This window comes from Neomonachus schauinslandi, chromosome 13, assembly GCF_002201575.2.
Source record: "Neomonachus schauinslandi chromosome 13, ASM220157v2, whole genome shotgun sequence".
In the NCBI taxonomy this organism is placed as follows: Eukaryota; Metazoa; Chordata; class Mammalia; order Carnivora; family Phocidae; genus Neomonachus; species Neomonachus schauinslandi.
This window is the reverse complement of record NC_058415.1, coordinates 1,793,346-1,817,589: the sequence shown is the minus strand read 5'-3', so window position 1 is coordinate 1,817,589 and position 24,244 is coordinate 1,793,346. Positions and strand designations below refer to the sequence as shown.

The window sequence follows — 24,244 nt, the reverse complement described above, 5'->3', positions numbered from 1 at the left end:
TGTCTTGATGTCTACACATTTGAAGGACCAGTGACTCGTCCAGGCTTTGTGGACTGGCTTTGGTTGGGAAAGACTTTCACATGTGGGTGGGTATGAGTGCTTTGGCTGAGTTGAATGTGGCATCTTCAGCTTCAGGGTGGCACAACAGTGACTCTGGCTCTAAGGGGACACAGTGGTATTGAATATGGGCAGCTTTGTTAGCTCAGTCAGCATCATCAAAGACTGAAGATTTCCATGGGAGTAGCGAGGGCTGCTGGGGTTCTGCTCTCCCTTTGCTCTACATAAGGAGGTTGCAGTTTAAGGGATCTCTCTTGGCACCAGGATCCAAGGCATGGACAACATTAGATAGTGACACCGGGGTCTGGGGCATGGGAATGCATGGTAGTTGTACAGCCAGGGGGGAGGGGGGTTCACAGCATTGGCTTCTGCTCCAGAGGAGCACAGTGGCATGAACCCTGGGCAGCTCTGTCGGTTAGGGTCAGCATCAGTGAAGTCTGCACTAGACCCTGGTGGTGAATGGCAAGGACTGCTGGTGTCCTCAGTGATGAAGGCTGTTGGGGTCCTCCTGCTGTCCTTTGGCCTGTAGAGGGGGGTTGCTGATCACACTGGGCACCAAACCGCTGGGCTAGGGGATGGAGTGACACAGGTAGAATGCTTCCTTCACTTGCCTTTGTGTACATCCATGGATTTTGTGCTCCACTGGGTTGCTGCAGCTTCTTAATTTTATTCTGGCACTTTCCCAGATCTATTTTTATTTGTGGGTAGTTGTTATTGTTTTGTGTAAGAATGGGGTAGTGACTGCCTAGCCTGCCATCTGCTGTCACTCCTTGTTTAGTTCCTGTTATGGTTGAAAGACATATGATTGGATAAATACTCAACATTTTGCGTATCCATTCAGCCACTGGTGGTTTATAGTTTACAGTGTACAAGTCTGGCATCTCCTTGGTTAAATTTATTCCTAAGTATTTTATTCTATTTTTATTATGTTCAGTTAGCCAACATATAGTACATCATTAGTTTTTGATATAGTGTTCAGTGATTCATTACTTGTGTATAACACCCAGTGCTCATCACAACATATGCCCTTCTTAATACCCATCACCTGGGTTACCTCATCCCTTCACCCCCCTCCCTTCTGTAACCCTCAGTTTATTTCCCCGAGTCCAGAGTCTCTCATGGTTTTTCTCCCTCTCTGATTTCTTCCCATTCAGTTTTCCCTCCCATCCCCTGTGGTCCTCTGCACTATTCCTTTTGTTCCACATATGAGTGAAACTATATGATAATTGTCTTTCTCTGCTTAACTTATTTCACTTAGCATAATCCTCTCCAGTTCCATCCATGTTGATGCAAATGGTAGGTATTCATCCTTTCTGATGGCTCAGTAATATTCTTTTATATTCTTTTAGATGCTGTTGTAAGTAGATGTTTTTTCTAAATTTTATTTTCTGATTGGTCACTGCTAGGTTATAGAAAACAACGGATTTTTGCACTGATCTAATATCTCGCAACTTTGCCTAATTTGTTAATTAGCTCAGATAGTGTTTTGTGAGTTCTTTAGGCTTTTCTATATATAGGATCATGTCACCTGCGAACAGAGAACTGTACTTCTTCATTTCCAATTTGGATGTGTTTTATGTCTTTTTCTTGCCTACTCTGGCTAGAACTCCCAGTACAATGCTGAATAGAAGAGGCAAAAGCAAGCATCCATCCTTTCACCACTGAGTATAATGTTAGCTGTGGGTTTTTTGTACTCTTTTTATTTTTTTTAAAGATTTTATTTATTTATTTGACGGAGAGAGACACAGCGAGAGAGAGAGCACAAGCAGGGGGAGTGGGAGAGGGAGAAGCAGGCTTCCCACTGAGCAGGGAGCCCAATGCGGGGCTCGATCCCAGGACCCTGGGATCATGACCTGAGCTGAAGGCAGACGCTTAACGACTAACGACTGAGCCACCGAGGCGCCCCTTTTGTACTCTTTATCTTGTTTAGGACATGACCTTCAGTTCCTACTTAGATTATCTTTTTCCTATATGTGTGTGTGTGTTTTATATATGTATGTATTTTATATATATAAAATAAAAGAATGAGAGATTTCATTAAAATTTTTTGTATCAACTGAGACAATCATGTCTTTATTTTTCATTTTGACAGTTTTTATTTAAAGTCATATATATGATTACTTTATTACTGCATTCTCTCAGTTATTTCTTCCTTATATTTGCCCTTTTCCTTTTCTACATGGCGAGATTTGGCTTTACCTTCAAGGATCTTTTTGTGGTCTTTGTCTAGTTTTAGTCTAGTGGTAACCACATTGCGAGGGTGAATGCCCACACGGATGGTTGTGCCATTGGCCTTCTCTCACTGTACTTGTTCAATGTAGGTGATGTATTTCTTCCTGTAAACTTGGACTACTTTGCCAATTTGCTGACCTTTGTAGTGTCCTCACACAATCTGTACTTTATCATCCTTTCAGCTGGGCATGGATCAAATGTCATACTTCGTCTCAGCTCTTTGGAAGAGGGGAAGACATAGTCGTGCATTGAGATGCCTGTTATGGTTCTTGCTCTGGTCAGAAGTCACAAAAGGATTGGAATTCATTTTGGCTGCTGGCACTTCAGCAATGGCCACAAAAGGGAAAAGCCATGTTTATTTTCTCCTTCATTCTATTAATGTCATATGTTATACTGATTAATTTTCATATCTTGAAACATCGTTCCATTCCTGTGATAAATCTCAATTCATCATGATGGATAATCCTCTTAATATGCTGCTAGATTTGGTTAGCAAGTATCTTTTTGAGGATATTTGCATCTGTGTGTGAGAAATAGGGAAATAATATCTATGTTTCCTGTGATATCTTTATGTGGCTTTGATGCCAGGGTAATATTGACATCATGGAATGTTCCCTCTTCTTTGATTTTTTGGAAGAGTTTGAGGATTGGTGATAATTCCATAAATGTTTGGTAGAATTCATTTGTAAAGCCCTTTAGTTATGAGCTTTTCTTTGTTGGGGGTTTTTGATTACAGATTGCATCCCTTCACTTGATATAGGTCTGTTTAGATTTTCTATTTCTTTGAGTCAGTTTTGGTATTCTTTTTCTAGGAACTTGTTGATGTCATCTAAGTTATACAATTTGTTGGGATAAAACTGTTCATAGGATTCTCCTAAAATCCTTTTTCTTTCTGGAAGGTCAGTGGCAATGTCTCCATATTCATTTCTGAACTTATTAATTTGTGCCTTGTCTCTTTTTCTTGGTCCATCTAGCTAAAGGATTGCCAATTCTTTTTATCTTTTATAACATTTCTTTTTGAGCAGACCTACTAGTGATGAGCTTCTTTAGTTTTTCTTTATGTGAATATGTCTCAGTTTCCCTTCACTTAAAAAATTCTGGTAAAATACACATAAAATTTACAATTTTAACCATTTTTTAAAAGCACAAGTCAGTGGCATTAAGTATATTCACATTGCTGTGCTACTATTATCACTATCATCCACAGAACTTTTTTCTTGCAAAACTGAAAATCTGTAATTATTGAACAATAATTCCACATTTCCCCCACCCCCAAAGCCCCAGCACACACCATTCTATTTTTTGTATCTATGAATTTAATTACTCAATGTACTTTATATTAAGTGGAATCATATAGTATATGTCCTTTTGCAACTGACTTACTTTACTTAGCATAATGCCTTGAGTTTAATCCATGTTGTAGCATGTGCCAGAATTCCCTTTTTTAAAAAGAAGAATATTAACTCACATGTATATACTATATTTTATTTATCAATTCATCTATCAATGGACACTTGGGTCTCTTTTACCCGTTGGCTATAGCAAATAATTCTGCTATGAACATGAGTGAAAAAACGATTCTTCATGTCTCTAATTTCAATTATTTGGGGTATATAATGGGAAGTAGAATTAAGGGATAATATGGAAATTCTATTTTTAATTTTTTGAGGAACCACCACACTATTTTCCATAGTGTGTGCCCCATTTTACATTCCCACCAACAGTGCACAGGTTTTTCAGTTTCTCTGTGTCTTTGCCAATACTTGGTATTTGCTTGTTATTTTTTTCTTTTTTATGGTAGCCATCTAGTGGGTATGAGGTGGTATTTTGTAGCTTTGATTTGCATTCCCCTAGTAATTACTGATGTTGAGCATCTTCTCAGGTGCTTATCGATTATATATATATCTTTTTTGGAGAAATGTTTGTTGAAATCATTAGCTCAAATTTTAAAGGTTTTTTTCATGTTGTTGAGATGTAGCAATTCTTTATATATACTGTTATTAAGTCTTTATCAGATATTTGACTTGCAATTATTTTCTCCCATTCAGCAGGTTTCCTTTTCCCTGTGCTTATTGTATTCTTTGATGAAGTTTTTAATTGATTGATCCAGTTTATCTATTTCTTTTATTGCTTCCACTTTTGTGTTATATCCAAGAAGTGATTGATAAGTCCCACATCATGAGGTTTTTTCCCAACATTTTCTTCTAAGAGTTTTATAGTTACAGTTCTCACATTTAAGTTCTTTGATCCATTTTGAGTTAATTTTTATATGATATAAGGTAACAGTCCAACTTCATTCTTTTGACTCTGATATTCATACAATTCCTGATTGTATGGTCTTGGCACTCTTGTTAAAAGTCATTTGGTTAGTATAATACTCTCTAGCTCCATCCATGTCACAGCAAATGGCAAGATTTCCTTATTTTTTATGTCTAATATTCTAGTGTGTGTGTGTGTGTATGTGTGTGTATATATGTAAATATATACCAACATCTTCTATATCCATTCATCAGTCAAGGGACATTTGGGCTTTTTCCATAATTTGGCCGTTGTTGAGAATGCTGCTGTAAACATCAGGGTGCATGATCCCTTTGAATTAGTATTTTTGTAGTCTTTGGTTAAGTAGTAGTAGTTGCATGTAAGTGTCAAATTGCTAAATTCTACACCTGAAACTAATATTACACTGTATGTTAAGTAACTGGAATTTAAATTAAAACTTTAAAAGAATTTGTTGATATATGTAAGGATTTATTTCTGGGTTTCTATTCTATTTCATTGTCTATATGCCTGTGTTTATGCCAGTACTATGATTTTTTAACCACTACAATTTTGTAGATTAGTTTGAAATAAAAAAGTTCGAGACCTCAAACTTTGTTTCTTTTCGAGGTCATTTGGTTTTGACAATTTAAGTCTATTAAATTCCATATGAAATTTCAGGTGGATTTTTCTCTTTCTGAAAAAATTGGAATGTTGAAAGAGATTGCATTTAATCTGTACAGTGTTGAAAGAGATTGCATTTAGTAGGCAATACTGACATATTAAGAATGTTACATCAATCTGTGAACACAGGATGCCTTTACATTTATCGTTTTTTCAAGCCCAGCTAGTATATTCATAATCATTATTCTGAACTGTAGTTCCAACATCTTATATCCGTACTGATTATGTCCCTGGCAGTCAGTACTGCCTCTTGTTCTCTTTTTTGAGGTGAGTTTTTCTGTCTTGTTATTCTGTCCAAAGAAGAATAGGTGAAGGAGAGAACAAAATACTAAAATGGCAACAGTGACCCCAGAGAAATATACAAGAAACAAATCAGAAGAGACCCAAAACCAAAAAAAAAAAAAAAAAAAGAATATAATCAGACAGGTGAACAGAATAGAGCAATACACTGGATCCTGTGTATATTTTGGTCCATTTGTTAGAAAACTAGATCCCAAAATTGTAAAGAAAGGAAAACATATATGTACAAAAATAAAATTACATACAATAAAAGGATAGAATGTAACTGCAAAAATGAAAATTAAAAGAGAAAAAAGAAGGAACATAAACAGGTGAACAGAACAGGGCAATACGTTATGTCCTGAGTGTATTTTGGTCAGTTTGTTAGAAGATACTGTATCTCAAAACTGTAAAGAAAGAAAAACATATATATACAAAAATAAAAAATACATTGAAAGGATAGAATGTAACTATGAAGATGAAAATTAACAAAGACTTTAACAAAACAAAAAGAAAAAGATAAAAGGAGAATATGATCAGACAGGTGAAGAGAACAGGCCCATACACTAGAAACACACATATACACACAATATAAATCAAATACAATGAAAGGATAGAATGTAACTGTAAAAATGAAAATTAAATATTTTTTAAAAGTTGATAAAATAAGAAATTGGTTGAAAAAGGAAAGAGAAAAAAATTAAAATTGAAAGATTAAAGAATTGTGGGGGCACCTTGGTGGTTCAATTGATTATGTGTCTGTCTTTGGCTCAGGTCATGATCCCTGGGGTCCTGGGATCGAGCCCTGCATCAGGCTCCCTGTTCAGTGGGGAGCCTGCTTCTCCCTCTCTCTCTGCCTGACACTCCCCTTGTTTGTGCTCTCTCTGTCAAATGAATAAAATCTTGGGGAAAAAAAAATCATGGGGAAAAACCATGTGTTCTATATGCTATATTCCCCTAGTGCTAAAGTTTTGCAGTTCTCAGTGATTGGTAAACTTGGTCTTGGCTGGATGTTCTTGCTGATCTTCTGGGGGAGGGGTCTGTTGCGTTGATTTTCGAGTGTTTTCCCTGGGCAGAATTGCACCACCTTTGCCAGGGGGCCAGGCTAAGTAATCTGTTCCAGATTGCTCTATATGGCTTTTGTTCTCTGAAGGCTTTTGTTCTCTGAAAACCAGCTTCAGAATGAAAATGGCGACCTCCCAATCTCCAGCCCTGGAACCAAGAGCTCAGGGCCCCACTCCTCAGTGCACCCTCAGGAAAAAAATCACTCCTGTCTCCCTAGTCTCTGTCTGCACTCTGTGCTAACTCAGCCTGTGACTGAGTGTATCTCAGGTACGTGACCCCATTTCAAGTCTCCAAACCCTGCAGACTCCTGTGGTGTGTACCTGCACCACTCCTCCCAGGGAAGGAAGGGGGTTCTCGCTGGTTCTGCTGTTTGTTGGGCCCCTGCTCAGAGAGCAGTCACCTGACCGTGCCATGGTTCGCAGTTTATGGCAACCCCAAGCTTAGAGCCCACTCCTGGGCTCGCTGATTGCAGCTGGCTTTCCCTGCTCTGATGCCTGGGAACTCTGCCACACTCCCGTCTTCATATGACCCTGAGGATCCTGACACCATACTCTCCCACCTAGGATTCCACCCTGCTTCACCACCTGAGTGCCTTTCAGGCAGGGACGTCCCTCACCCAGCTGACTTTCTGCTGCTATATCATTTTCTGATAGCTGGCTGACAGGGGCTCCCTCCCCCCATGGTTTATCTTCCCATATATCACCTCAGATTCACTTCTCTGCACCTCCTACCTTGCAGAAAGTGGTCACTTTTCTATTTGTAGAGTTGCAGCTATTTTCTTAGATATCTGGTTGAGTTTGCAGGTGTTGAGAATGATTTGATAGCTATTTAGCTGAATTCCTGGGACCAGATGAAACTAAGGTCTCCTACTCCTCTGCCATCTTGGACTCTCTCTCCTGTAGGTTGACTTTTAGTTTTGTTGACTGTTTCCTTTGCTGTGCAAAAGTTTCTTTTCCTGATGAAGTTCCAGTAGTTCATTTTTGCCTTTGTTTCCCTTGCCTTTGGAGACATGTCTAGCAAGAAGTTGCTGTGGCCGAGGTCACAGAGATTGCTGCCTGTGTTCTCTTCTAGGATTTTGATGGATTTCTGTCTCAGAGTTAGGTCTTGCATCCATTTTGAGTTTATTTTTGTGTATGGTAAGAAAATGGTAGTTTCATTCTTCTGCATGGTGTAAGAAAATGGTACAGTTGCATTCTTCTGCATGTCCAATTTTCCCAATATCATTTGTTGAAGAGACTTTTCCCATTGGATATTCTTTCCTGCTTTGTTGAAGATTAGTTGACCATAGAGTGAGGGTCCAATACTGAGTTCTCTGTTCCATTAATTTATGTGTTTGTTTTTGTGCCAGTACCATACTGTCTTGATGATTACAGCTCGAAGTCTGGAATTGTGATGCCTCCAGCTTTGGTTTTCCTTTTCAACATTACTTAGGCTATTTAGAGTGTTTTCTGGTTCCATACAAATTTTAGAATTATTTGTTCCAGATTTGTGAAAAATGCTGGTGATTTTTCTGATACGGATTGCATTGAATGTGTAGATTGCATTGGGTAGCACAGACATTTTAACAATATTTTTGCTTCCAATCCATGAGCATGGATTTCTTTGTGTCTTCCTCAATTTCTTTCATAAGTGTTCTATGGTGTTCAGAGTACACATTCTTTCCCTCTTTGGTTAGGTTTATTCCTAGGTATCTTATGGTTTTTGGTGCAGTTGTTAATGGGATGGATTCCTTGATTTCCTTTTCTGCAGCTTTGTCGTTGGTGTATAGAAATGCAGCTGACTTTTGTCTATTGATTTTTATATCCTGCCACTTTGCTGAATTCCTGTATCAGTTCTAGCAAATTTTTTGTGGAGTCATTCGGGTTTTCTACATAGACTATCTTGTCATCTGTGAAGAGTGAAAGTTTGACTTCTTTGCTGATTTGGATGCCTTTTATTTCTTTTTTGTTGTCTGACTGCTGAGGCTAGTATATCCAGTACTGTGTTGAACAACAATGGTGGGAGGGGACATCCCTGTCATGTTCCTGACCTTAGGGGAAAAGCTCTTCAGTTTTTCCTGTTGAGGATGATAAGCACTATGGGTCTTTCATATATAGCTTTTTTGATATTGAGGTATGTTCCCTCTATCCCTACACTGTGGAGAGTTTTTATCAAGAAAGGATCTATATTTTGTCAAATGATTTTTTCTGCATCTATTGAGAGGATCATACGGTTCTTGTCCTTTCTTTTATTAATGTGGTGTATCACATTGATTGATTTGTGAATGTTGAACCACCTTGCAGCCCAGGGATAAATCCCACTTGGTTGTGGTGAGTAATCCTTTTCGTGTACTGTTGGATCCTATTGGATAGTATCTTGGTGGGTATTTTGACATCCATGTTCAGCAGGGATATTCGTTTGTAATTCTTTTTGTTGGAGTCTTTATCTGGTTTTGGGACCAAGGTAATGAGTTTGAAAGTTTTCCTTCCACTTCTGTTTTTTAGGAACAATTTCAGAAGAATAGGTACTAATTCTTCTTTAGATGTTTAGTAGAATTCCTCTAGGAAGCCATCTGGCCCTAGACTCTTGTTTTTTGGGAGCTTTTTGATTACTGCTTCAATTGCCTTGCTGGTTATGGGTCTGTTCAGATTTTCTATTTCTTCCTGTTTTCAGTTTGGTTAGTTTGTATGTCTCTAGGAATGCATCCATTTCTTCCAGATTGCCTAGTTTGTTGGCATATAGTTGCTCATAATATGTTCTTACAATTGCTTATATTTCTGGGGCGCCTGGGTGGCTCAGTTGGTTAAGCGACTGCCTTCGGCTCAGGTCATGATCCTGGAGTCCCGGGATCGAGTCCCGCATCGGGCTCCCTGCTCGGCGAGGAGCCTGCTTCTCTCTCTGACCCTCCCCCCTCTCATGTACTCTCTCTCATTCTCGCTCTCTCAAATAAATAAATAAAATCTTTAAAAAAAAAAAAAAACAATTGCTTATATTTCTTTGGGTTGTGATCTCTTTCATGATTTTATTTATTTGGGTCCTCTCTCTTTTCTTTTTGATAAGTCTGGCTAGGGGTTTATCGATCTCCTTAATTCTTTCAGAAAACCAGCTCCTAGTTTCATTGATCTGTTCTACTGTTTTTTTTTGTTTTGTTTTGTTTTAATTTCTATCTCATTGATTTCTGCTCTAATCTTTGTTGTTTCTCTTCTCCTGCTCGATTTAGGTTAATTTGCTGTTTTCTCCAGCTCCTTTAGGTGTAAGGTTAACTTGAATATTTGAGATGTTTCTTGTTTTTTGAGGAAGGCCTGTATTGCCATATACTTCCCTCTTAGGACTGCCTTTGCTACATCCCAAAGGTTTTGAACTGTCATGTTTTCATTTTCACTTGCTTCCATGTATTTTTAAAATTCTTCTTTAATTTCCTGATTGACATTCATTTAGTAAGATGCTCTTTAACCTCCATGTGGTTGTGGTCCTTCCAAATTTTTTCTTGTGGTTGACTTCAAAATTTAACAAACTGTGGTCTAAAAAAATATGCATGGTATAATCTCAGTCTTTTTGTACTGGTTGAGACCTGATTTGTGACGCAGTATGTGATCTGTTTTGGAGAAGGTTCCATGTGTACTCGAGAAGAATGTGTATTCTGGTGCTTTAGGATGAAATGCTCTGTATATATCTGTGAAGTCCATCTGGTCCAGTGGATCATTCAAAGCCCTTGTTTCCTTGTTGATTTTCTGCTTAGATGATCTGTCCATTGCTGTGAGTGGGGTGTTAAAGTCCCCTACTATTATTGTATTATTATCACTGAGTTTCTTTAATTTTGTTATTAGTGGTTTATATATTTGTCTGCTCCCAAGTTAGGGGCATAAATATTTACAATTGTTAAGTCTTCTTATTGGATAGATCCTTTTATTATTATATAGTGTCCTTTTTCATCTCTTATTACAGTCTTTGGTTTAAAATCTAGTTTGTCTGATATAAGGATGGGTATTCCAGCTTTCTTTTGATATCCATTGGCATGATTAATTGTTCTCTACCCCCTCACTTTCAATCCGGAGGTGTCTTAGGATCTAAATGAGTCTCTCATAGGCAAATTATCTATGGGTCTTTTTTTTTTTTTAATTCATTCTGGTACCCTATGTCTTTTGATTGGGTCAGTTAGTCCATTTACATTCAGAGTGAATACTGAAAGATATGAATTGAATGCCATTGTATTACATGTAGTGCCTGTAAAGTCGCTGTTCCTGTATATTGTTTCTGTTCCTTTCTAGTCTTTGTTACTTTTCATTTCTCTCTCTGCTCAAAGGGTCCCCTTTAACATTCTTGCTCGGCTGGTTTAGTGTTCACAAATTCCTTTAGTTTTTGTTTGTCCTGGAAATTCTCTCTTCTATTCTGAATGACAGCCTTATAGATAAAGTATTGTTGGCTGTATATTTTTCCCATTTAGCACAGTGAATATATCATGTTAGTCCTTTCTGGCTTGCCAGGTCTCTGTGAACAGGTCTCCTGCCAGCCTTTTGTGCCTACTTTTGTAGGTTAAGGATTTTTTCTCCTGAGCTTTCAGGATTCTTTCTTTATCTTTGCATTTTGTAAGTTTTGTTACAATATGTCATGGTGTTGACCTGTTTTTGTTGATTTTTAGGGGAGTTCTCTGTGCCTCTTGGACTTGAATGCCTATTTCCCTCCCTAGATTAGGGAAATTCTCAGCTATAATTTGTTCAAATAAACCTTCTGCCCCCTTTTCCCACTCTTCTTCTTCTGGGACTCCTGTGATACAGATTATCATTTTGGTTTATGGAATTGCTGAGTTCCCTAAATCTATCTTCATGATCTATTTTCTTTCTCTCTTCTTTTCAGCTTCATTATTTTCCATAATTTTTTCCTTCTATATCACTCTCATCTCTTCTGCTTCTCCAATCCTTGGCAGTGATTATATCCAGTCTGTTTTGCATCTGAGTTATAGCATTTTTTACATCAGCCCGACTAGTTTTTACATCATTTATCTCTGCAGCGTGTTTCTCTGCTGTCTTCTATGCTTTTTTTTTTTTTCAAGTCCAGCTAGTAGTCTTATAACTATTGATCTACGTTTTTTCAGATATATTGCTTATATCTGCTTTGAGCAAGTCCGTGGCTGTGATATCTTCCTGACCTTTGTTTTGGGGAGAATTCCTCCTTCCTGTCATTTTGGCTAAGTTTCTATATTTTGAGTCTTATGAAAGCTTGTTATGTTTCCTGCACCTCAAAGTAATGCTATATTAAAAAGAGGTCATTCACTGTCCAGGGCTTGGCACTTCAGAAAGTGTTTCTGGTGTATGCTGTGTGCACTCTGCTGTTGAGTTTTGGCTGCTCTTTCCCAGTGGTCCATCCTCTACAGAGTTCCTCTTTGCCTGGGGAGTGTTTGGACCATTAACTAGGTTTACTTTATTTGTTAAGGGAAGCTTGGAAAAGAAAAAAAAAAAGAAAAGCCTGATCCAAGACCAGAGAAAAGGAAAAGGAACAAAAAAGCAAAGAAACAAAAAACGATAGGCCTGATTCTAAAGAATAAGAAAGAAGGTGAAAGAGTAAGGAAAGAAGAAGAAGAAAAAAAAAAAAATCAAAAGCCTGACCCAAAAAATAAAAGAAGGAAACAAATCAAGAAGTGAATAAGAAATTATAAGCCTGATACCAAAAAAAGTAAAAAAGAAAAATGTACACATATATAATAAAAGATTAAAAAATAAGAAATTAAAAAAATGAAAAACTTTAAAAAATGAAAAAGAAACCCTGGTCCTATTTCCACCAAAACTGAAGCTCACACGCTTTGTAGCACTCTTTAATCGGTAGACTTGGTACATGGCAGGGGCCTGTGTTGGTCTTATGAGGGAGTGTTCTTCTGGGCTGGCTCATAAATAGTGTTGCCCTTGTAAAGATGACCCTGCCAGGTGCAGGGGGTGCAGAGTTTGGTGTAAGCAAGTCCAGCCTCCACTGGAGGTGCTGTGCTTCTCTTTGAAGTCTGATTGTGCTGGTGGGCAGGCAGAGGGAGAGGTGATGAAGGAGGAAGATGGCATCACCCCACCCTCTTGTCCCTAGGGAGGGCAATTCGTGGCTGCCACTCTTCAGGAGGCCCTCATAGAAAAGTGAATAGTCTCCTGTGTCCCAGGCTTTTGTCAGATCTCTGCCCTTAACCTGTCTGTGCCTGGGCCATCAGCATGTCCGGCACCACAGATCTGCTGTATATTATCTCTGGCCAATGGCTAGGATTCAAAACTCTAAATTTTATAGTGCCTGACAACGTATGGATCCATTTCCCTCCTCTGAAGGAGAGCCCTGTGGCACACCCGGCACCATCCTGTCCCAGAAAAGCAGTTGCACAGTGCGCACATGGTGGCTAGATTCTATTGTGATGAACAGCAAAAAGCTGTGACCGAGTTATCCATCGTCTGTGCACGCCTCAGTCCCCTATTCTGTTCTGTCCTGGAAGAGCAGTCACACAGCAGCTTGAGTCTATTGTGGCACACAGTGAAACTCTGCAATCAAGTTATCTGCAGTCTGCGTGTGTCACTGCTTTCTGTCAGTTCTGTCCCAGAAAAGCAGCCACCCGGTGTGCACATGGTGGCTTAAATCTATTGTGGCTCATAGCAAAAAACTGCTACTAGGTTATCTGATCTCTCTGCACACCTCTTTCCCTGCTACTAAACTCCACTCAATGGCTCCCAGCTGGCCTTTTGTCTTTGGAGAGGCAAATTACACTCTCCCAAATGTGCTCCAGGAAGGGGAACTTCTCTCCTAGTGTGACCCAGGGGATCCCCTCACTGTGGCTTATTGTGCAAACCCTATGTGCTGCACTCCCTCCTGCTCTCTCCCTGACTTTGCTCCACAAAAAGGGTTCCCTCCCCTTCGCTGCCTTGCGACTTCCCTCTTCCCCAATTCACCACTCTGAACCTCGCATCTGCCATGTTCTCTCCCTCCAGTTGTGCAGATTGTTTTCTTAATCCTCAGGTTGTATTCCTAGTTCAAAATAGTTTCCTGTTGATCTAGCTGTGTTTGAGGGATAAGGCAAGCTCAGAGTCTCCCTACTCTGCCATCTTAACTCCTCCCTCTAGGTTTAGTTTTGATAGAAAGTTGTATACAAAAGCTTTATATATTTACTTCTCTTCCTGTACACAACTAAGTTATTGATGTCAAAATTTATATCTTCTTATATTGTGACTCTCTTAACATATTTATATATTTTTATTTTTGTCTATTCTATATTAGATTGATTTTCTCACCACTATTACAGTATTTCAGCAGTCTGTATTTTTCTGCATATTTTCCTTGACCACTGAGTATAATACCTTTATTTGCTCTCCTGTTGCTGTTTAGCATGCTTTCCTTTCAACTTGAAGAATTCCCTTTAGCATTTCTTGTAAGAAAGGTCTAGTGGTGAATGAACAACTTCAGCTTTTGTTTATCTGGGAAAATCCTTCTCTCTCCCTTGCTTTTGAAGGATAGTTTTGCCACATACAGTGTTCTTGGTTGGCAGTTTTTTTCTTTGAGTGCTTTGAGTGTATTGTCCCACTACCTTCTGGCCTGCAAGGTTTCCACTGAAAAATCTGCTCAAAATCTTATGGGGGACCTTATTCATGAAGTTGCTTTTTTCTTGTTTTTAAAATCCTTTGTCTTTTGACAATTTGATTATAATGCTTCTTCGTGTGCAGTTCTTTGGATTCCACTAACTTGATTCTGTTAAGCTTCCTCGATTTGGATGTCCATTTCCTTCCCTAGATTTGGGAAGTTTTTGGCTATAATTTCTTTGAATAAAATTCAGCATTATGTGCCTTGATATTTGAAGCCATCAGGACTTCAAATGGCATACTGGCAAGTTCTCTCCACTCTTCTCTTTGTCTAACAACCCTCCTTATCAGAGACTAGGTACAGTGCCTTATTCATGAGAAGTAGGTTTCAGTTCCCTGATAGCCCATAGAGTTACTCAAACAAAACAATAACATAATCCTGTGGAAACCAGAGGACTGCAAAGCCTGTCTCCCATCATGGAAGGATTGGTGCTTTGTTTCTACTAGAATAGACAGTCTATTAGATATGGTTTTGTCTTCAGTGCGTGCATTGCTTTTGCCAAAACTACCACATGTGGGGCGCCTGGGTGGCTCAGTTGGTTAAGCGACTGCCTTCGGCTCAGGTCATGATCCTGGAGTCCCTGGATCGAGTCCCGCATCGGGCTCCCTGCTCGGCAGGGAGTCTGCTTCTCCCTCTGACCCTCCCCCCTCTCATGTGCTCTCTCTCATTCTCTCTCAAATAAATAAATAAAATCTTTAAAAAAAAAAAAAAAAAAACTACCACATGTGGATTTACAGAATGTCTTATCCACCCTCATGGTATTCCATACAGCATTGCTTCTGGTCAAAGAACTCACTTCACAGCAGATAAAGAATGTGAATGGGCTAACACATGGAATTCACTGGTCCTACCATTTCCCCACAATCCTGAAGTAGTTGCCTGAAGTGAACTGGCCTTTTGAAAATTCTTTTACAGTGCCAGCCTAGGTGGCAGTACTTTGCAGGGCTGGTGCAGTGTACTCCTAGCAGCTGTATATACTCTAAATCTGCCTTCAGTATATAATGTTGTTTTCCCACAGTCAGGATTCACTGGTCCAGGAATCAAGGGGTGGAAATGGGAGTAGCTCTACTCACTATTAACCATAGAGATCCTCTAGAAAAATTTTGCTTCTACCAGGAGACAACAATAATTCTGTTGACCTGGAAATTGAGACTCCATCTCCCCCAGCCACTTTCAGATCCTCATGCCTCTCAATAGGCAAAAAAGAGATCACTGTAGTGGTAAGGGTGATTGGTCCTGAATATTAAGGAGAAATTGGGCTGCTACTACAGAGTGAAGAAGGAAGGAGAGTGTCCAGAACATAGGAGATACCCTAGGACATCTCTCATGTCCTGTGATTAAAGTCAATGGAAAATTACAAATCAGGCAGAACTACTAATGGCCCATTGAGAAATGAAAGTTTGGGACACCTCATCTGGCAAAGAACCATGAGCTGAGGGGCTTACTGAAGGCAAAGAGAATACAGAATGGGTAGTGGAATAAGCTAGATATAAATACCAGCTACAACTACATGACCAATGAACTCTGTACAACCAAAAATGAACTAGCATTTCCCTACAAAGTTGTATCACATTAGGCAGAAGTATGACTTTGTTATCTTTATTTGGAGAATATGGTTTAAAGAGATGTATGTAGGTGTCAAGTTGACAAAGGGTGGGCTGTGATGGATAATTCTATGTGTTAACTTGTCTAGACTATAGTACCTACTTATTTAATCAAATACAAATCTAGGTATTTCTGTGAAGGCATTTTGTAGATGTAGTTAAAACATCTACCATCAGTTGACTTTAAGTAGAGATTCCTCTTAGAAGTGTGGGTAAGTCTCATCCAGTGAGTTCAAGGCCATAACACCAAAATCTGAGGTTTCCCAGATAAGAAATTATGCCCTAAGCATGCTTACTTGCTTTTTTTTTTTGCCTATTTACCCCTCTGGGAATCACGAGTTTATTCTTTATATCTGAATTTATCTCTGTATTTTGTTTATTTGTACTTCCAAGCATACTTTTCACTGGGTTTTTAGCCTGCTGGCTTGTCCTGCAGATTCAGATCTGTCAGTGCCTTAATCATATGAGCCAATTCCTTAATAAACACACACACACACACACACACACACCTATTGGTTCTATTTTTCTGGAGAACTCTAATACACTGAAGTTTCTTTGCTTTCTGTTTCATTTAGTTTCTGCCATTAAATACTTTTGTTTTTTATGTTCTTTTTCCTTGAGCATTTACTTATTTTTCCAACTTTCTGAGTGAAATGCTCATTTATTTCCAATATTAGTGTCAAATAATGGTATCTTGGCTATCGATTTTCCTTTAACATTTTAGTTCTCTATTTATGATATATACTGGGTTCATTGTTATAAAGTTATAAACGTTATTAGGCTTCCACTATGATTTCATTTCTTGACACATGAATTAATAGAATTTTGTTTAGTTTTCTAAGCATAAGAGGCTTTTTCTTATTTGTAATTTTATTGTATTTTGGTCTAGGAAATGTTAACATCAGCCCCCAGATGTTCATTTTGTATTTTTGTTCATCTTTTATTTTTCAAGATGTTATATACATTAAAATTGTATGATTTTCTAGAATTCCCGTGCTGGGGAGTGGGCATATATGTTAGTACAATGTGTCCTATTTCAGGGATCCTGATGTTTTATGAAAGGGGAAAAAAACCCTAATATTTTTACTTTAGAAGTTGTGATAGAAGAGCTGAAGTTGGAAATGGGGAGTTTCTAATATTTGATTTCCCTCTGTACCCTGAATAATCTACGTTATGTCACTTATTTCTTAAAAAACAAACAAAATGCACAAAACCCTAAATGGTAGATATTATTACCAGTTTCAAGGATGACAAATATCTGTCCCTTGGATAGAATAAATATGAGTCATGTGCTTGGCTTGCAGGCATGTACACAAAAACATGGCCTCCGATATCCTGAGTCATGTATCTATTTGTGCTGCCTCTTCTCTTCCTGGAGCAATTCTTCTGAGAGTTACTAGCACATTTCAGTCTGGTTCCTTCTGGAATGGAGCCAGGAGACCAGAGAGGGGATGGTGCTGATTGCAAAACCCTATCCCTTCCAGGAGACCCAAGAGTAAGTAGTGGTTTGCTGAGGAAACCAGAATCTTCTTACACAGACTGAAAAGATAGACCCTTCATTCTATGCTCAGCTGGGCCAACCATAGGCCAGGCCTTCAGAGCCTCCAAAAGATTGTGTGGATTTAATAGAAAAAAAAATTGTGTCCCATCTTTCTACCATTTTTAAAAAAGAAGGTGATTGGAGTTTTTTGTTCCCATATGGAACAGAAGCAGCACCACAGTTGCTTGGAATAAGAAAGGCCCATTTTCTGTTCTGATCCCCCAAAACACACCACCACACAAACTTCCCTTGTGGCTTTCAGCTCTAGCCCTGGGAGATATAGCTAAGGCCACTGCACTTTATTGGAAATGTGGTGCTTATGAGGCCTAAGCATTTTTTTTTTTCCTTTTTGGGGTAAAGTTTTGAGTTTATGTACAATTATTGAAGTACGACTTATTGGTCTGAAAAGTTATTCAGCACAAGAGCAGTAGTAGATCTTAAAAGTTCCTGAAAAAGAAATCTCCAGGCCCAGATGGTTTCATTGGAATATTTTACTGAACATTCAAAGAAGGATTATTAATACCAGGGTTATATAGTCTCTTCCAGAAAAGAGGAAGGAACATTTCCTAACTTATTTTATGAGGCCAATACTAACCTAATAGCAAAAGCAGACAAAGAAAATGTAAGAGTATAAAACTACAGATCAGTATCTCTCATGAAGATGCACACAAAAATTCTCAAAATTAGCAAATAGAACCCAACCATGTATAAAAAGAATTATATTATGAATTCAGTTTTCTTAGTGGTTATGTAAACACTGTTTGATCTAGAGTTTTGGGATGTGGTTTTTTTTTTTTTTTTTTTTAAAGATTTTATTTATTTATTAGAGAGAGAATGAGAGACAGAGAGCACGAGAGGGAAGAGGGCAGAGGGAGAAGCAGACCCCCCGCCGAGCAGGGAGCCTGATGCGGGACTCGATCCCGGGACTCCAGGATCATGACCTGAGCCGAAGGCAGTCGCCCAACCAACTGAGCCACCCAGGCGCCCCTTGGGATGTGGTTTTTGAGGAATTGGTCGACTTCTTCAAAGATACAGAATTCATGACAGTAGTAAAATTGTTCATAGCACTCCCTTAACCCTTTTGATGGCTACCAGATCTGTAGTGATATCCCATTTCATTCCTGATTTTGATAATTTGTTTTTTTTTAAAGATTTTATTTATTTATTCATGAGAGAGAGAGAGAGGCAGAGGCAGAGGGAGAAGCAGGCTCCCCGCGGAGCAGGGAGCCCGATGCGGGACTCGATCCCAGGACCCTGGGATCATGACCTGAGCTGAAGGCAGATGCTTAACCTACTGAGCCACCCAGGCGTCCCAGATAATTTGTGTTTTTGCTCTAATTTTTGTCATTCTTACAAGAGGTTAGTCAAGTTTATTTTACTTTTTAGAGAAACAGCATTTTATTCCTTTGATTTATCTATTTTTCTGTATGAACTACATTGATCTTTGCTCTTTATTATCTCTATCCATTTGCTTCCTTTGGGTTTGTTCTACTTCTGAAGTTTCTTTAGGTATAAATTTGTTACTGGTTTGAAACATTTTTGTATGTATGATGTATTTACTGCTATATTTCCTCCTCATGGCATTAGCTGCATCCCACAGATTGAGATGTTGTATTTCATTTTCATTCAGTGCAATATATTTTTTATTTCCTTTGAAACAACTTCCTGTTTGACCCATGGTTTAGTATGATGCTGTCAAATTTCAGAGTCTTTGTAAATTTTCCTGTTGTTACTTATGTCTAGTTTGATTCAACTGTAAAGAATATACTCTATTATTTTAATTCTTTCAAATTTGTTGAGGTGTGTTTTATGGACCAGAATATGGACTGTCTTGGTGAATACTCCACTGGTGTTTGAAAAACAAACATATTCTGTTGTTTTTGGATGGAGTGATATATATGTCAGATCCTGGTGCTTGATTATGGTGTTCAGCTCTACTACATCCTTGTTGATTTTTGTTCTGTAGTTCTCAGTTGCTGAGAACCCAACAACAATGACGAATTTTCTCAAAATCTGTTTCAGCTCTATCAGTTTTTGCTTCATGAATATTTGTTATTTGGTTCATTCACAGAATTGTTATACCATCCTGGTGCATTGATTCCTATATTATATAACACCCCTCTTTGTCTCTGGTCAGTTTCTTTGCTGTGAAGTCTATTGTATTTGATATTAATATGGGAGCTTATGTTTTTTAAAATTGATTGCATGGTGTATATTTTCCCACCCTTTTTACTTTAAATCTCTGTGTCACTGAATTTAATAAACAGTGTATAGTTGGGGAGTTTTTTTTAAATCCACCCTCACCAATCTTTGTCTTCTGATCGGTGTAATTAGAACCAGTCTTAAGGTAATTAATTACTGATGTGTTACGGCTTAAGTTGGCCATTTTATTACTGAATTTAAATGTTTCCTCTAGGTCTCATTTTTCTGTTTCTCTTTTCTGTGGGTTATTTGGTAAGATTCCATTTGGATTCATTCTTCATGTATTTTAGTGTATCTCTTTGTATAGTTTTCTTAGTGGTTGCTCTGGGTATTACAATACACATAAGTCCTTATCACAGTCTCTCAGTATATTACCATTTGGAGTGAAGTGTGAAAATGTTATTTTTGTTAAGGGCCTTTTCCCCACTTTTAAACGTTGTTGTCTAGAGTATGAGGTGATAGTATAACTTTTGCTTCAATCATCACATGTAATTTTAAAAACGTGGGTAGAAGGAGGGCCTGTTTTATGTAGTCATATTTGTGCTCTTTTCATGGTATTTTCTTTCTTCCTGATGCTGCAGTATTTCTTTTATTATTTTCTCTGTTTGAAGAACTTTCTTTTAGCCATTTTTTAAGGTCAGGTCTGCTAGCAACAAATTCTTAGTTTTCTTTCATCTGGGAATGTGTTTGTTAATTTTGTCTTCATTTTTGAAGGGTGGTTTTGGCAGATATTCAGTCTGCAGTTAACAGTCTTCTTTCAGCACTTGGAAGAAAAATGTTATGCTATGTCCTTGTGACCGCCAGGATTTCATGAGAAATCTGCTGTCATCTGAATTGGTGTCCCCCTATGGGTAATGAGACATTTCTCTGGGGTTGCTTTCAAGGTTTTTTTGTTTTGTTTTTAGATTTCAGAATTTTAATTATGATGTCTTAGTATGGACTTCTTCCGATTTATGTTATTTGGTGTTCACTTGGCTTCTTGAATCTGCACATTTATGTTTCTTGCCAAATATGGGATGTTTCTGGTCATTTCTTCAAAATATTTCTTCAAGTATTTTCTCAATCCTACTTCCTTTCTCATTTTCTGGGACTCGACACAAATGTTAGCTTTTTTTGTTGTCGCAAAGATTTTTTTTTTTCGGTCTTTCTTCTCCATTGTTCAGATTTGCTAAATTCTATTAATCTGCCCTCAAATTCTACAATTACATTTTCTGTCATATCAACTCTACCATTAAGCCCATCCAATGAGCTTTTAAATTCTCTATTTTTTAGTTCTATAATTTTCAGTTGAACTTTGGTGTAACTTGTTTTTGTTTTTTGTTCTTGAGATCTTGTATTTTTTCATTTGTTTCAAGAGAACTTGTGATTGCTCAAAGCATTTTTATGATGGCTGCTTTAATATCCCTGTCAAATAGTTCCAGCATCAAACTTATCTCAGTGTTGGTGTGAGTTGATTGTCTTTTCTCATTTAAGTTGTGATTTCCTGGTTTTTGGTATGATGAGTAACTTTCTATTGCATCCTGCACATTTAGCTGTTAAGAGACTCTGGGTCATATTATTTAAACCTTTGATTTTAGCAGGCAGTCACCCTGCTTTTAGGTTAGCTCCCAGATCACAGCCTATGATCCAATGACAGTATAGTTTTCAGAACTCTTGCAATGCTGTTTAGGTCTACTTGGCTTATTTGGTACCACCGTTCCTTCCACTTTTCCCGGCTGGTGTTGGGAGTGTGGAAGGAGTTCTCCAAAAACAGGCTGCTTGGTGTCTCTAGATAGGGGAAGGGATGCTCTGGCCCAAAAGGGAAGCAAAAGCTTCACAGGTTGAGCTGTTAATGTGTCAGGATCCCCATTTCCAGTGCCTCCTGGCAACCTGTTGTCTCCCAGTAAGGGAGATGGATCTCTTCTTGGGCTGGGCAGTTTAGCAGGGATGTCCTTGCTGGTGCCACCCAGCTAAGTGTCTTGCTTAGATGGGGAATCTCAGGTCTCTAGAGATAGAGTACTTCCTGGAACAGGTGTTTCTGTGGCAGGACCGACCCTCCCTGGCTATGTTGGGTCTAGGTTGGGGAGGGGAGTCTCAACCCTGTGAGAAAAGAAAGCATTTCCCTTAATCATTCCCACCTGCTGGTGCTGCTGGGCTCACCTGGTGTTGTCAGCAGGACTTCTGTTCCATCCAGGGAGGAATGGACCTATCTGGGCTGTCTTTTGGTAGTTTGGGAGCCATAAAACGCTGGGCCACTTTGTTCTGTGGGGTGGGGGATGTAAGAAGCACTAATTACAAGGTGCGTTCTCCAGGAGATAGAGCTTAATTCCCTTGTCTTGGAGTATGGACTGGACTTACAGATTACTTCCAACTAATGGGGTATGGAAAAAGAAATGGCAAGTTTATAGTGGAGAGTCCTGGTAGCCACCACTTTTACAAAGTGACCAAGGTTACATCACCATGAATAAATCTTGTTGGTATCATGTACCCTTTAATATGATATAGTAAGGATATTTCACTTCTGTGGTATTCTAGAAAATCTATAATGCAAATCTAGTAATGAGAAAATATCACACAATTCCAAACTGTGAGGTTCTATAAAATATTTGACCAGCTCTCTTTAAGTGTCCAGGTCATGGATGACAGAGGAACTGTCATAGATTGGAGCAGACTAAAGAGACATGAGAATAAATGCAATATGGGATCCTAGACTGGATCCTAGATCACAAAAAGGACAATAATGGAAAATCTGAATAGTTCCCAATAGTGCTGTCCTAAAGTTAATTTCATAGCTTTGATAAAAACACTGTGATATATTAGTAGGAGGAAAAAAAAATGTAGTTACCAGTTGGCCATTGGCATTCTCCTGTAAGCAGCAGACTGCACTTATTTGTATACTTACTCCTGATCATGTCTCTTGCCCACTTTCTGTGGCATTTTTGGTCTTTTGATTTTTGAAAGTTCTTGTAAAATGGGGATATTAACTCTTTATTTGTGAAATGTTAGATTTTCCTTCCAGAAGGAAGGAAATTTGTCTTTTGGTATTACTTTTGATATTTTTGACATGTAAAATTTTGGGGGGTTTTTTTGTGTGTGTGTGTATTAATCTTTTATTGCCTCTGGATTTTAAGCCAGGAAAAACCTCTGGGCCTGGGGAAAAGGACAAGGCCTATCCTGGGCTGGACACTTGTCAGGCTCTGGGGATCCAAGAGTGAGAGGCAGGCTAAAGGGACAGTACTTTGGACTGGGTATAAAGACAGGTGCTCTAGCTCCTCTGACTGGAGGATTAGGGAGGGTCATGGAAGAAAGGCCCCAAGTCCTCAGGCTGGATCACTGGTACATGGGTGTGGCTAACAGGATACAGGGCTGGGGGTACAAGAAGATGCCCCTACTGGCATTGTTGGAGGACCTAAGAAAGGGTGATGATGAGGGCCCTCCCCACACTCAGGGCCACAGTTAAGAACAAACAGACAGTGACCCTCCATGTCTCCTGAGATTCAGGACCATGGGGTTCTTGACAGCTGAAGGAATGAGGTATATGATCAGGTTCAGCTTTGTAAGGAAGCAGTTTATTAAACAGACCTGGGTGTGGAGGAGGGCTTAGAAAGCAGGTGTGTCCAACACCCCCCCCCCACACACACACAACACACACACACACCCCTGGCCACTGAGAGGACCAGCATGCTTCCTGCATTCCACTTCAGGAAAGTGCAGCACCACCCAGTGCTTCCTGCTGGCTTCACACTCCTGGGAAAGAAAAGATCAGGACCCTTTATGGCAGGAGTTGAGGGCCAGGTAGGAATTCGGGGAGTCCAGAGGGCAGTGTTATGAACTAAATTTTCCCCAAAAAAAGTCCATGATGAAGCCCTTTCCTATGTGACAGTATTTGGTCCAGGACCTAAGGAAATATTGAAAGTTAAATTATGTTGTAAGGGTGGAGCCCAGATCTTACAAGAGTAAGGGACACCAGAGTTCACTTGCTCTCTGGCACATGTGTAGGGGAATGGCCATGTGAGGAGAAGGTACCACCTGCCAGCCAGCAGGCGAAGTTCAGTAGGTCAGGGCGATCTTGGACTTCCAGTCTCTGGTTTTGTTATGGCAGCCCTGGTAAAAGAATATAGTTTTGGTACTGAGTGGTGTGCTACTATAAATATGAAAAACTATGGAGGTGGTTTTGGAACTGGGTGGTGGGTAGAGGGTGGACGAGTTTAGAGGTGCTTGCTGGAGAAAGCTGGGGTTGCCTCAAGGAGACTATGGTAGGAAAAGGGGAGTTAGAAGTGATTCTGCTGTGGCCTCAGACAGAAATGTGGAACGTTACTGGAAACTAAAGGAAAGGCAATCCTGATTATAAAGCAGCAAAGAATGTGGCTGGGTTGTGTTCCAGTGTTTAGTGGAGGATCAAAATCTTAGGTGACAGAAGTGACGAATTCTTAGCTGAGGAGATTTCTAAGCAAGGTGTTGAAAGGTATACCTGTTTTGTTGCTCCTCCTAGAAATATGTGAGGAGGGAGGTAAATTGAAGGAACTGTTTAGCAAAAAGGAGCCAGAACTTGAAGATTTTGAGAATTCTTAGCCTATCCATATTGTGAAAATGAGAAAGCCTGTTCTAGAGAGAATACCAGTGGTGTTGTTGGACAGTCATTTGATAAAGAGATTAGTTTGGAACCAGTTGATGCTCAGTGGTAACTACGAGGCTGTACTAAGGATGGTACAGACGGGACACAGCAAAGGCCAGCTGTCAGACTTCTGTGGTGCTACCCACCAAGAGGAGGAAA

General features: G+C 39.1%; 1 pseudogene; it reads right to left on the bottom strand.

Annotated features, from left to right (window-relative positions):
• Positions 1–2,182: 2,182 nt before the first annotated feature.
• LOC110584393 lies at positions 2,183–2,596 on the bottom strand (annotated as a pseudogene).
• Between the last annotated feature and the right edge of the window lie 21,648 nt (positions 2,597–24,244).